This window comes from Thunnus albacares, chromosome 6 (genome assembly GCF_914725855.1).
Source record: "Thunnus albacares chromosome 6, fThuAlb1.1, whole genome shotgun sequence".
Classification (NCBI taxonomy): Eukaryota; Metazoa; Chordata; class Actinopteri; order Scombriformes; family Scombridae; genus Thunnus; species Thunnus albacares.
The window spans coordinates 34,380,944-34,393,313 of record NC_058111.1 but is presented as its reverse complement, the minus strand read 5'-3'; the positions used below and the strand labels follow the sequence as shown (position 1 = coordinate 34,393,313).

General features: G+C 39.4%; 1 protein-coding gene across 1 annotated transcript in view; it reads left to right on the top strand.

The window, feature by feature from the left end:
* Positions 1-2,359: 2,359 nt before the first annotated feature.
* The window catches only part of sez6b (seizure related 6 homolog b), a 266,490-nt gene continuing 256,479 nt past the window's right edge, over positions 2,360-12,370 (top strand). The window contains exon 1 of the mRNA XM_044353824.1: positions 2,360-2,404. The gene's annotated coding sequence lies outside the window, so the exon portion shown is untranslated. The remainder of the gene's footprint in view (positions 2,405-12,370) is intronic.

The window sequence follows — 12,370 nt, the reverse complement described above, 5'->3', positions numbered from 1 at the left end:
CCTAAGGGGTGGGCGTGTGGGTGAAGCCACAGTATAACATCCCAGTATCCCAGTATAACAGGGTGAAGGGCTCATAGCTATAAGCCTTTGTTCACCTTGTACTTAATGTTACTCAGTCACTGTAAGTATTAGCAGAGATGTTGGACCATGAGTGTAGTTATGTGCATAATTAACGTGTAGAAGAAAAGCTGTTCCATTGTTGAGCTGCCTGTTGTTACAGAAGAACAACTTGCCTCGACTTGCCCTTGCCATGAGCGAACACCAGCTCGCCACAATATGAAATGAAAAAACAACAAAATAAATATATTCTTTTATACTTTCATGAAAATGTCTGCATTGTGCATTTTCTGTAATACGAACCATCATTTTTCAATACTACTACAGCTGTTTCAAACAACAGTAAGTATATTGTGACAGTATTTGCTTCTGGTCTTTGTACATTACCATATAGGAAATGTGAAAAGGAAAGAAGAGCTACAGAAGGGCATTTTGTAATGACTACTATGTAAGTGATCTGCCCATCCCTAACATGTCCCTCCTTTGACTTAGACATAAGCAGTGGTTAAAGAAGTACTCCGATATTTTCCTTAAGTAAAAGTAGCCATACCACAATGTGAAAATACTTCATTACAAGTAAAAGTCCTGCAAACAAAGTCCTCAAAATCTTACTTACAACAGCTATAGTAGATACTTTTTGTAATAACAATCTATGAAATGACAATCTGTTATGTATTAGTCATGGCTTGTAATGATGAATCTACAGAGTATTATCAGCAACTCTGCAGCTCCCCTCAGCATTATGGAGCTTTATAGTGACTTCCAGCTCATTGTTAAGCTGTGCGGCTGCAACTTTACTGTTTTGGTTCACTCTCAGTGCTCTCAGAGCGTTATTTTGGGCCGCAGCAGGCAGCTGTTTTAAGAGAGAAAGCTCTAAAAAGCCACTGTACACTACCTGCTCAGCACCAAATGACAGACACAGTTAGCTGTAGACTAGCTGGTGAACATAGTGGAACATTTAGCAGCTAAAGAGCCAGATATTTCCCTCAGGAGTTGGCAGAGAGCAAAAACAGAGCTAAAAGAAAGTGAATATTGGATTTAGATTCACAGGTGGACAGATACATGACTCCAAATGAATGATAATGTTGCTCCATAACTGCTGGATATGGAAATAAAGTCCATCTCCGCTAAAAAAATGTGTTTTGCTTATTGTACCTTCAGTTGGATATTTGAGCTTCACTGTGTAGACTGATGTACTGTATGCACAGAGTTTTACACTAGAAAGTTGCTCTAACATTTATCTGCTGAGTGGGGAAAGTTTCTCTGTGCTCATCAAAAATCAGATTTTAAAAGGTGGGCCTATGAGCATGATTTTTGACATCACAACTAGTTTGGAAGCCAATCGTGGTACATACACTGAGAATGGACTTTACAGTGAAGTAGGAGACATCTTGAGTCCAGCGGTTAATCTTTTAAAATGAACAATATTAGCATATTCATACATTCAGGATTTTATAATAAGGGAGAAGGAGATGTCATTTTAAGGATTTTAATGAGGTAGTTGGACTTGGACACATATTGTTTCAAGCAGAGGTTTTTTATATTTCTTACAAGATGCCTGGAGGGGATCTAAAAGTGATTACATGCTAATATTGCGTTTTTGTTTCCACTGCCCCAATTTGGCTAGAAATCTGGTTAATAGAAAGTTCATAAAAAATAGTTGATAGTATGAAGTATTATTGTAAAGTTGCTTTATTATTACCAATGCATTATAATGTAGACAGAATTAGCATGTTTGTTGGCCAATGTGAAGTTAATTATAAAAGCTGTATATTGTTTGTGGGCTATGTAAAATATGAACCTGTAAAGTAACTAGTACAGTACCAGCCACTCAGAATTGCTAACCCCAGTCAGCTGCCAGCTGAATATATCCATTAAACGCACAATATGTAATTTCAGCCGCTAGGGGTCTCTCATTCAAAACAATAACATAAGACGGAGTGCCATGACGGTGTGAAGAAGCAAGGGATCATGGGAGTTGTTTTCTTTGTTGTTAAATGACCAGCTTCACCGGGATAGGATAACTCCAGTGTTAATCATTCGGGATGTTTTTACCGGGAGCCGAATTACCCGCAGAGGTCTCCTCCTCTCCAGAACAAACGGACCCGGAGATTACAGGTAAAAACACTGAATAAAGCTGTTTCACCTAAAAAATCAGTGTTTCTCCGACGACGTACGGCGACCACCGGACGTCTGGTACGGGCTGTTAGCCGAGCTGTTGCTAACACTCGTTCGGTTTATTTCTCTTATAACTTTAGATCCAGACGTTCGGCCGGTTTCTCCCAGGAGCCAAATTATCCGCAGAGTTCTCCTCCTCTCCAACAACAAACGGACCCGGAGATTACAGGTAAAAACACTGAATAAAGCTGTTTCACCTAAAAAATCAGTGTTTCTCCGACGACGTACGGCGACCACCGGACGTCCGGTTCGGGTTGTTAGCCGAGCTGCTGCTAACACTCGTTCGGTTTATTTCTCTTATAACGTTTCTCCCAGGAGCCAAATTATCTGCAGAGTTCTCCTCCTCTCCAACAACAAACGTACACGCAGATTAAAATCGTTTAAAATACCAATTAAAGCTGTTTCACCTAAAGAATCTATATTTCTCCGATGATGTTTGGTGACCACCGGACTTCCTGGAGGAGCTGTTAGCCGAGCTGCTGCTAATGTTTGCCCAGTTTATTTCTCTGATAACTTAAGATCCAGACGTCCAATGACTAAAATCCTTCTTCCGGCTAAAAGATATAGTTAAAAGCAACCTAAATTTATCATGAAAATGTGGCTTAAAACGGAATAAAAGTCAATTTATAACAGTTTCTATGGAACAACCACAACACCTATGTATTATCTTGTATGTGTGTAAGTTACTCTTTGGTAGACGCCATTGTAGCGGACAAACACAGCGCCGCCGTATGCATCTTGTGCGTGTTTACTCTTTGGGAGAGGAGGTATGATGAAATGAAATGAAACGGTCCACTACTTTGATTAAATTACAGATTTCTCTGGGTTTGAAAATTGTTGGAAACATTTGGGATAATGTAAGTACACAACTCAACAAAATATATAACATAGGTCTAGTTATTTTTAGACATTTTAATGTGGAATAATTACATATTATACCTTTTAATTCTATTCAGAGAAGCTTGGATCTGTATGCACCCTGTCATGGACCAGCCAGCGATTCTAGGTGGCTGCATTTGTAACGTCAGATGAATGTTAAGGAACAGAAGTTCTATATATTGACATGAAATTATAGTGGAGTAGAAGCATGAAGTAGCAAATGGAAACACTCAAATGTAAATTTGGTCCAGTTTTACTTTTCTTAAGTACAGTACTTAATACCTAAATGTGCCTCATTACTAGGGATGTGCAGAGGGCCTGGTATTTGTATTTGTATCTTTACTTGTTGAGGAAAGCAAAATTATTTGTATTTGTATTTTGTATTTGAATGAAAGTGGAAAGAGGATTAAAAATCCTGTTTTTGTTTTTATTGCGCTTTTGATTTTAGAAAATGAAAGTGTTACAATAAGTGTTCATGAATAAACTACCTTATGAAGGAGGTCCCCACACTGGGTCTCAAACTGGAGTCTCCCAGATCATTGACGACTGCGCTGACTACTGATCTAAAACTTTACTCATCGCCTCATTGCAGACTGATCTCTACCTATTTATACACACAGAACACAAAGACAGCACACCATGTAACATGTAGGGAAGAACTTCAAAGGTGATTCTTGCTTTGCACTTTTCATTTATTGCATATTTTTTACAACCTAACTTTGTGGAAAGGAGAAGGGGAACAACAGTATATGGAGATTCCTTTGGGAGCACTTTGTGTGTGTCAGTAGCTCAGCTTTATCTCTGGGGAACACCCCCAACTCCGGGAGCGATGTCCAAATTAGGAAATATGCATCACGTAGCAGGTGGATGTGATGCTCCTCGTTGGGACCTGCTGATAGACGTAACAGCGGAGCAGAGGAGGGAGACTGAGATAGTGATGTAATTGACCTGCACTGGTATTTGACATTTTTTTTCCCCCAAAAAACAAACAATTTTTAAAATATTTGTATGAAACATTCTCTTACCACTCATTATCATTCTCCTGTACAATAACCTTTGCATTGTGGACAGCAGCTATTTATTTTGTCTTAATATTTTCTAATAAGCATTCTTTGGGGCTTCTGGCGTGGATTTGACTTGTCAGTCAAACAATGTGGGACATCTCTGACACTGACTTGATTGCTACTTATGCAAATTAATCTCTTGGAAATTTATGAAAACATTATGCATTGTCTTATGGGTCTTTAGTGCTAGAGTGATAACACACAATTATTGATTTGAAAATATCAATGAAATATATTGTTTAAATTCTATAAGGGATTTTGAGCGTTGAGATGTTTGATATATGTTAATGTCACACTTACTGACAGCCAGATTTCTCTGCCATTTAGCTGCCTGAATAGATTATTTAGCAGAAAATCTAAAACAGTGACACGAGCTTATATGAGAAAAGGTCATGCAAAAAAGACAGCAGTCCTAGAGACTTAAGTACTACTCCACTACTATATTTACTGCTGGCAGTGTATTCTGAGTCATGTTTAAATATCAAGCACCTCTTGTAAATATTCATGACGATTGCCCATACCAACAGGACAAGAGTATTCTCAGGAACATCTAATGAATAACTGAAGCCTCATGAATAATGAACAGCTTTTACCCCCACTGCTTCAGTTTCAGGTACACGCTCTGCAGCCAGCCATGTCTTCTTTGTGTCCATGATAATGCATAGTTTCAGTGGCCGCGACAGAGAGACGCCTCTGACCTGAAGAAAATAGTCTCTCCACTTTGCCTCTGCTGTGTTAATGACTCTGTTTGACTGCTCTCTCCTGTACATGAATTGCTGGAGGATTAGCTGCTTCATTCTCCCTTTGTGGCCTCTATTGCTGCCAATTTTAATGGCTGCTCTTTGCTCATCAGATAGATGTGGGCTCACTGAGGGGGAACAGGATTACCTTAGCTTCAGGAAGGTGTTTATGGATAAAGGCTCAGACTACTCACCTCATTCTATCTGTGTGTACAGTAGATACTGGCATGGAGATACATGTCTGTGGCTTTAATATGGTAACTGCAGGTTGTACTTTTATGTGTAGATTATCCATTGATGTATAATAAGAGCTGGATAGGGTGCCACTGCTCAGCCTTGCAGCCAGTTTTTCCCAGTGGCCACTCGCGGTATTGCAGTGAAAAATCCCCCTGCGGCCCAAAAAGGATTTTCCCCATAGACCACCATTGTAAAAGAGATGCCTGTAAAACTGTTGACAGGACCCCTCGAACTGCAAACAATGTCAATTATGACTCTTTCTATTATGAACTTTTGATCCATGGAGGTCTTATGTTTGTAAAACTTTCCTCGAGCCGAGAAAAGTGATTTTAAAAATCTGTGACATCATCACAATGTAAAGTTTATGGGCCGAGCAGGAGCTTGCGGGTGGGGCCAGTGGGGGAAAACACTACTGTGCATATTCAATGGGCCGCACAACACAGAAGCAAACCCGGAAGCTAGAAACTTTTTTTGCCGTATGCGCCAGACGGGCAATTCCTATAGGACTGAATGGGCGCCATTTTTAGTCAGGTATCCAGCTCTTATAATACATCCATGAGATTATCAATGGCATCTGGTGGGAGAAACAAAAACAAAAGAGAAAACAAGTGAAATAAAAAATGGTGTATTCCACAAAGATATTTGTACGTGTGCTACAGTAAGTTAGCCTACATGTTGACCTGCTATCTTAAATTCCTCGCAAGCCAGTTTGTTGTGCAAAGTTTACGATTAAAATGTCTCCGCAATCTGCCTTTACAGAAAGATCGTTAGTATCGTGCTACAGTGCATATTGTATCAGTTCAGCTCTGTGACGGAACACAGTCTGCTTGCAGAAGGCTAATAGGTAACAGCATTGACATGGCGAACACCTTGTACCACATCTCCAATCTGCTGGAGAAAAGGACCTCCACCGATAAAGATTTTGTGTAAAAACGAGCTCACAGCAGAGCAAATTATTTGAATGGTTCACATAATGAGCCCAAACTGTTTGTCTCTAACAGTAAATGCTACGAAAACAGCCGCAGTGGTCAACAGCAGTTTTAATGTCCTGCTAGGAAGCTCACTTGCTGCACATCATGTTAAACAGACAGCGGACTGCAGGTATTTGCCACCGTTTAGTGGTTCTCGCCTGCTAACTGGTAGCACTAACTTCTGTCATGCCGCAAGCTAGTGTGATGTCAGCTCTGGTGTACTGTGTTGGTGCCTTTTTTAAACGGTGCACATCGTGCTAGTTACTTAATGGCACACTAACTTTTCTATACAACATCACTGTTTGCTTTTCAGCTGTGAAATTAGTTTGGTTGTACTGTTACTTTGGTTTCCCACTGCAATATCCATTTTAAGCAAGACCAAATAGACTGTCACTACTTTTTAATGCAGCTTTATACACCTGCTCTTATTTGTTCAAGGAATTGTTTGTGTTTAATGTAATTTTATGATGCTCAACTCAACCAACTCAACTCCACCAACTCAAAAGAAGAAGATGGGGCAATGCCAGATGTACCAGTACGTGGCGGAAGACATCTCTTATTATTTTCAGGAACATAGCAGGCGAGGAGCTATTTTTGTCTGATGCCAATGTTCTTGTAATGTATTTAATGTTCATCATCCCGTGGAAGCACTGGCAAGGCAACCATAAATAAGTTGCGGATTAAAATACATCATCAGTAGAGTCTTATGAGTTGTTTGCTCACTCCACATGAAAGTGTCTCTGGTCAGACGAATATAACCCTTTACGTACTTGTCCCTGCAATGTTCAGGCTTTCATTAACACCACAGCTGTACCGGCATTTTCCCTGAAATGTTGCTAGGTCTTGAGGTTGGAAATTGGTGGTACAGATTTCCCTGAATATTGATCCCTGCTCCCATTCAGGAAATGTTCCTGAACATTTCATTGATAAGACTGCATGTGTGAAAAGGGCTATAATATTTTGGGGAATATGTGTGCCGGTATTTACTTTCTTTCTGAGAGATAGATGAGAAGATGAAAATCAGTCTCATATATGGTATTAAGTACAGAGCTAGGACATACTAGACTGTATATAAAGATGGATCTAGCGACGTGTGATGTCTCCTGTTGGTTTCATTGGAGCGGGTTTGAAGCCCAGAGTTGCAGCTTACGGTCAGTGCTATCTTTTCCATTTGGAGCCAGGACCTTTCAAATAAGGAGTGCAGCGTGTTGCCTTTCATGCTCTGGAAACATGACCTGTTACCCTAGACCCAAGCTAACACTAGCTTACTGGGGCTACCATTAGCTACTTTAGCTAAATTGTGCTAAAACGCGGGTATTGTAATCAAGTAACAATAAACTTAGTGAAATATTGTGATAACAGTCCCACTTATTGCGATTCCTGGAGCTGGGAGAGCAGCATGTGAACCAACTATCAATCATAGCTGAATGGGAGTCAGTTGGAGCATTGAGCGTCCATCAGTGGCTCTTTAAGGGACTTGTGCTTTGGCTTTAGCCTCAAGCTGTGGTAGTTGCAGTGGAGGCAATTAGCTTAGCTTATCATAAAGTGTGAAAGCCTGTTTTAAGTTCAGAAATACACCTACCAATACCTCTAAAGCTCACTGTTTTATCTCTTTTGTTTGATCCAATCACAAACAAAATTTGAAAATGACTTATGGATTTAGAGGGAAGTTGTTGAGTTGGAGATGCTGTGCAGATGTACTGGGCATATGGACAAACTGTTGTTTGTCAAAAAATTTCTGGCATCTACCTGCACAAAACAACAAACTGTTGGATGGATAATCATGTGTCTTATTTATGTCACAGGTTGGAAACATCACAGTTTCACTCATACATGTTATGCTTTATAGTGTCTGTTGGGGGATGGTGAGACAGCTGTCGATATCCCTCCCCCTGGAGCTGGCAGACTACTGAAGTCTCTCTAATGAAAAAGACATGGCTGCTATCCCATCAGCCTGCAAATGGTCATATCAGAAACCTGACAGTCATATGAACAGCATCTCTTTACAGTGTTGGAATAGGAACCAGAATCATAACTTTATTTACCTAGAGCACTTCAAACACTTCCACACATGAAACTTACAGTAGGGTGAATACCCTTTTGCAATAGTACACTGAAATGGTATATAGAGAACCCTGAAACAGTATCAATACATAATATACTTGACCTTTCCAACCATAAATTCTTAATATTACACAGTAGAATAATAATCACTAATTAAAATCTGGAAGGACCTGAAGGGTATCCTGTCCAGACTAATGGCTTTGCCTCTTGGTTGTAATATATGTGATGATATTACAACCAGAGATTCCAATTTCTTCTCAGTTTTGGCATAGTGGCAACATCACAAGCTGCTCTGTTTATTTGCATGGCCTCACACAGCTTTATGAGCATCATGGCTTGATCACTGCTGTGCTTTGAAACAGACTTCAATGCGTCACCACTGGAATGTAGCCTACATTAAGAGTAATGTCATGTGAACATACGTAATATGATGATTTTCTGCACTGTTCTCTTTTTTGCTAACTGGCTACTTACAACAAAGAGGTATCATAATTGCCACACATAGTGTTGGTATGTGAATATCATTAGGTTTACATATATTTGGTTCTTTGGTCAAGTGTATTTGTATGAACTGAAATGTCAGTCTGTTGGAGGCGTTAGATGAAAAGTCAAGCGATGACTGAAGTTGGCAGGATACATCGTCTGAAACCATGAATGTCTGTAAAAAACTTCTGTGCCAATCAATATAGAAGATATGGGGATACTTGGCTGGATATATAAAGGCTGACTGACATTCAAAACAGGATTCATCAACAGATGGTCAGTCCATATGGACAAAGCAAAAGGGGTAAGACAGGCAGGCAAATGGTCATAAAAGCTGTTCAGCTGGATGCTACAGCATTGTGCTCAGTAAAGGTCTAGGCCATGTTTCCCAAAAGCATCCTAAGGCTAAGATGATAGTAAAATCCATCTTATGAACCCTCTTTAGCTTAAGACATGTTTCCGAAAACATTGTGACTGAAGATGCTTTTTCAAAGGCCCTGAACTTGTTCAGAGTTGTTGATAACGATGGGTTTCATCAGTACTAACGGTGCAGCAGAGTCAGTTTCGAGTTGAGGCTCAATTCTGAATCGAATTGTGACACCAAGAATCAGAATCAGATCCCCAAAGATTCCCGCCCCTAGTACCATGTAACCTAACCCTATCACCGGATAAAAATGTCTATACTGGATAATCATGCAAAACCTCAGATTCTGTTCACTGACAACATTTCAAGTCCAGGACTAATGTCAAAAAAAATCTCCCTATCTACAATACAGTATCTGTGCATGGCAACCACTTTGGTTAAGGTTAGGATTATTAATTTACGGTTATTAAAAATGCAAAGATTGTAAATTAAAGAGTATGGTCTAGACCTGTTCTATGTGAAAAGTGCCCTGAGATGACTTTTGTTGTGGCTATATATATATATATGTATATGTCGCTACATAAATAAAATTGAATTGAATTGAAATTGAAATATTAATCGGTGGTCTGCAATTGGAGGTGAACTCCTGTATCTTGAATGAAGGTCATACTCACTACACGCCAATTCACCATCCTGACCTCCACACTCTTGCACTGGTAGTGGACATTGGCATTTGATGTAAAACCTGAGTTGTGGAATTGTCCAACATAAACATAATTTCTAGAGATACAGGGCTGTCTCTCTACTGTCGTTTGAGCCACACTGCTAGCATGCCTAAAAAATCACAAGTATGGTCTATATTCATCCAAAACACTCCCAACATCATCTGTAGTCTTTGCTGAGAGCAAACACATGATCTTTGTCCTTTAACCCTAAATATAGAATCTAAACATGTCAGATGAGATTATCTGTTGTCAGCACTGTGCAGCATGACTCGGTGATAAATTCATATGACAAATGTAAGGATGAATCTGCAATGTTGATGCCTGTTACATATCAAAGCACTATAGGTTAAGATAATGCATTAGAATGACACAGACAGATAAGGTTTCCTTTTATCATATCTGAAAAAAATTGTCACATCCTACCCAGACTATCTATAAATACGAGGTTCCAATGTAATAAACTGCTTACAGCCCAGCAGCATTTTCCAACTCTCCTCTCCCTCTCATATTTATAACTTTATATACATTATATAAACAGATGTGGCACAATAATCTTGCTTGAAATGTTTAAATGCATCAAAAGAACTTAAAGCCCATGGGAGTAGCACCTGAGCAGCAAACTGCTGACCTAGTGAAATGAATAAATAACTGTAACATGATTGTATTTGTGTAAAACAAATGAGGTTTGGGCTGAGAAGCTGCAGGTTCAGTAGTTTTCATCCCATGTGGACATGAAAGAGCCATATGAAACATTTCTTTTCTGCTGCAAGGCTTTCTTTCCATTGCCTTCAAACTAAATAGTTTCTGCTGCCCGGTGTGATTACATGGTCCTCCCATCACACACACGGACAAAATATGTTTCCAGTGGTGACAGATGTGTGGAGATGGTGAGAGGATGTGGCAGCTGAATGGAGGGATTTCAAGCTCTGGTGTCTTTCTCTTGTCAACTTTAAAACAGACGCTCTCTCACAACAACACCAGCCTGTTGTCCCATAACAGCAATGGCTCCATTCACTGCACAGATCATCATGCTCCTTAGATTTTATTTATTTTGCAGTGGTAGAATTTATCAAAGTTCATTTACTCATGTATTGTACTTAAGTACAACAATGGGGCACTTGTACTTTACCATTTTCTGCTACTCTATACTTCTACTATAGTTCAGAGGGAAATATTATGCTATTTACTCCACTACTTTTATCTGACAGCTATAGTTACATTAAGATTTAACAAACACAACAAATGATCATCTTATAATGCACGATTATTTGTTGTAGTAGTATATAAATGAGATAAAATCAACTCCACCTCTACCAGCTGCATTATTAAAATGCTTCTTACACAATAAGGTCATGTTCAGACCCACATTCAGTGTTTTTACATGCACTTATCTTGTGAGTACAAACTGAGAAAGAGGCTGTGCGCACTCATGCACACGGCACAGCAGCGGTAACTGCATTTACAATGGATCGGTCAGGATCTGATGGTAATTAATGTTCTGTGTTTTGCTACACACCTGCAGGTCAGCTGTTACACACACATTCCAGGTTTATATGGGGGAATTGTTTGTAATAAAGCAGCCCTTTACTGTATGGATTAATCCTGAGCTCTGTCAGCGCTGTTATTTTTATTTTTAAATCTGAGACAAGTTCACAACCCCACTTTACCCCCCCCCCATGTCTGACTGTAGATTTCACCCTAGATATCATTCAATATAAATTCAATATCATTCAAGCCTCACAAACCTGAAGATTTGAAGAGAGAGAGAGACAGAGAGAGAGTGAGTTAGGAGTAATGCTGAAATTATACTTTTTTTGTTGTGACCACGCCGATCTACTGTGCATGTGTAGAACATGTCCTCCAAGCGGACTCCAGACGGGAGTATAAACAGAACAACTACGCATCTGTGGTGTCCTCAGCTGTGCTCAGCTGTCTGTGTATGTGCCCGCTCAGGAGTGTAAATGAGGTTTAAATGTGCACGCAGTTAACACTATCTAAAGACGCTAATAGCTCTGCATGCGTGTGGCAATTAGCGCTGGTTTTTGTGACTTACACTGCTTTTGCAATGAGGCTTCTTTGCATAGAAAGGGGTCAATTTTGCGCCAAATGTATGAATATTACCTAATTTACATACATGCAAAAGGAACAGGCTCATCATGACTGTATTTGCTTGGCAGAGCAGCATAACCTGATTTCTCTGAGTAACCCGCTCATCAATTTTTTCAAATGATGGGAAATACCTTGGTTTTATGTTGCATGACAGACTAATATTCAAGTACACTTATTATACGTTAAGAGAGCCGTTGAACTTATGATGCAAAAACATTTAATGGGTAAAAATACTCACACTGGGTTATAATCCCAGTTACAGATTATAACTTTGTGAGTATTTTTACTCATTTAATACATATTTTATTTTCAAAAGTATAAACAGTAATGTCAGCAATGTCACAGTTCAACTTCTCCGCAACATTGCTGATTGTCTGGTATGTTATGTATTGCACTCTGTGGTTTAAAATACCATGAGCTATGGCAATAGAGATTAACATATCATGTAAATTAAAATAACATATCACATTAGGCCTATTAATAGGCATTTAACAACAAC